A 2,580-nucleotide genomic window follows, 5' to 3' on the forward strand; every position below is an offset into this window, starting at 1 on the left:
AGAGAGAGAGAGAGAGAGAGAGAGAGAGAGAGAGAGGGAGAGCTAGGGAGAGGGACAGACAGACAGACTGACAGACAGACAGACAGACAGACCTACAGACAGACCTACAGACAGACGGACAGACGGAGTTAAATCATGCTAGAAGAGGTCCATGTCGCGCGTGTAATTATTGTACCATAATATAGAGGCTGAAGACGAAAAAGAACTCTAACCGGTGTAACAACAAAAACGAAACGGGAATGATCTCCCCTACAATAAACAATCGATATTTTTCTCTGTGATGAGCAAGAATTGTGTGTACGTGCATCGGTAAGACCAGTTTAACTAATGCATACTAATTATCTTTTGTCACTTCCTGCTGCCCGTGAACGAAGCATCAAGTGTTGATGTAAGTTGTTTTTGATGCAAGTTTTATTTTGTAAGAAATAGTCAAAGTAGAATCTAATCTGAACAGTGAACAGACAATTCTTTTTGTGTTCCAAACTAAACTAAACTGATGAAGCCTCAAGACTCCAGTCAACAAAGTCAATCCAATATTGTCAATAACACTTGTTGACTCAACATAAGTGACTTCTATGTAGTCTAGATCTACGCAAAGACTACAAAACTATTATTATTGATTTGAGTGTGTCAGCTCGCCAGTTTGAGTTAGTGAGTGAACATTATTTCATGCCTCTCAAACTCAAAGTCAAAGTACTCAGAATCATTTATTTATATGGCTATTGTTAGGGGACCGTACGCCCCAGTAGTGCTTAGCGCTAGGGGACCGTACGCCCCCCATAGTGTTTGGCACTAGGGGACCGTACGTCCTACCTGCGCTAAGGCTTGGTGTTACGAGACTGTACGCAGATGTGCATGCATCTGGACTTTGCAAAAATACTGGAGGAAAACGGCCAGTTTAACGAAGCTTCTGACGTAAGGAGTTATTGCTAGGAGAATGTTTAAAATATCTGAATACGATTTTGAGGTATCCAGTGGCCATGGATGAACCAAAAATTTGAAATTTGTTCACATCTGCACCCACGTTGTTGTATGTGTCAATAAAAGAAATCAAAGAGAGGGAGGGAGGGAGAGAGAGAGAGAGAGAGAGAGAGAGAGAGAGAGAGGGAGAGGGGGAGAGAGAGAGAGAGAGAGAGAGAGGTGGAAAGAGTTGGCGAAGGGAATGTGGGGGCGAACGATGGGGTCGGCAGGGTATAATCATGCTGTTAGATTGAGAAAAGATCATTAATCATGTAACGCCTTTCGTGGAATATGAGTTAAGAGTACAAATTAAATTTATAGTATACCAACTTATGCCTATAGTGCAGTCAAAATGCACGGCGCAACTTATTGTGAAATATCTCCTTACCTATAGATAGAACATAGATTCTCCAACTTTTGCACAGTGACTTAAATATCAATGTGTCTTAACAGGTGAATATTTTTTCAAACTTCTGCACACTGTATTCTAGAAAATTCCTTAATAAATACTAATAAAAAATCACATTCGATTGTTTCTACAAATCTTAAAATGTTACAGCTCCGGCAATATCACTTTTAAAAGCAAGTCTGTCATTTTTTTTCCAATCGCAATAGCATGCATGCTTATTGAACATATGTTTAGGAAACCTTTAGAGTAAAAAGAATGTGTTCATTATATAAACATTTTTGTATGAAGTTTTGCCACTAAAAAGTGTCATTGGTGAGCTATGACGTAGGCCATATGCATGCAAAATGTGTGCGAGAAGTGGGAAGTGCTATGAACAATCACATTTTTCGCGTGGTGGAGATTTATAGGCCTAGTATTTTATATAAATTTATGAAGAAATATTTTTTGATCGAGCCTCAATTGTTGTGGAGAAATATGATTCAGTTAAGACATTTTTTAAATACAAACTGCTGTTCAAAGTATGGGTGTCATTGATTCTCCCGTTAAAGAGATATTTGAGGAAAAGTTGCGCCACGAATTTTTTACCACTCTATAGTTACACAACACCTGCGCGCAAAAGTAGTCCAGTTATACTAATGTTTTATTATTAATGTGGACAGGTGTTGTTTTTAAATCCCTTTAGCTGCAAGCATTTCGCTCTTGGCAGCGCAATGCCTCCCTCAAGTAACCACATGTCATTGTCATCTGGTCAATGCCAGAGTTGGACAGGCGTATATGTAGTACTATGCGCTTGCAAATAAACTTTAATTCGTCTGTGCTTGGTTTACAACCCGACATTCTGTCAATTTTGCTTTGCTTTTCATCTACCTTTTTCAAAAGCTGTCTTCTTTTTCCTTTCTTTTCATGTTATTGTTATTGTCACTGAATGTGAGTTGATCTTGCGTCTTGCGCACTATCATACTATCAAGACTGGGTGCGTGCTCAGGTGTGTTTTCTCATGCAAAAGTGAGTAAATTTCCAGCGTTTACGAGCGTCATTAATAAATGGAGCTTATGGGCCTATTTATTTTAGGTCGCAAAGCTTAAAAATGTACTCACGTCTGCACGCAGAATACGCCTGAGCACACCCACTATTATCCTACTCATTTTTCTCCAAAAACATTCCCTTTGTGATGTGTAAATTTGTTCATCTCTCTCTTTCTCTCACGAACC

General features: G+C 39.1%; 1 protein-coding gene across 2 annotated transcripts in view; it reads left to right on the top strand.

Moving 5' to 3' along the window:
- The first annotated feature begins 267 nt into the window (after positions 1-267).
- The window catches only part of LOC101860264, a 42,835-nt gene continuing 40,522 nt past the window's right edge, over positions 268-2,580 (top strand). Inside the window, exon 1 of one of the 2 annotated variants that reach the window (XM_035970858.1) lies at positions 268-309. The gene's annotated coding sequence lies outside the window, so the exon portion shown is untranslated. Of the gene's footprint in view, positions 389-2,580 lie in introns of both variants that reach the window. The other variant, XM_013084934.2, reaches the window with a different exon arrangement.

Source organism: Aplysia californica, unplaced genomic scaffold (genome assembly GCF_000002075.1).
Source record: "Aplysia californica isolate F4 #8 unplaced genomic scaffold, AplCal3.0 scaffold00330, whole genome shotgun sequence".
NCBI lineage: Eukaryota > Metazoa > Mollusca > Gastropoda > Aplysiida > Aplysiidae > Aplysia > Aplysia californica.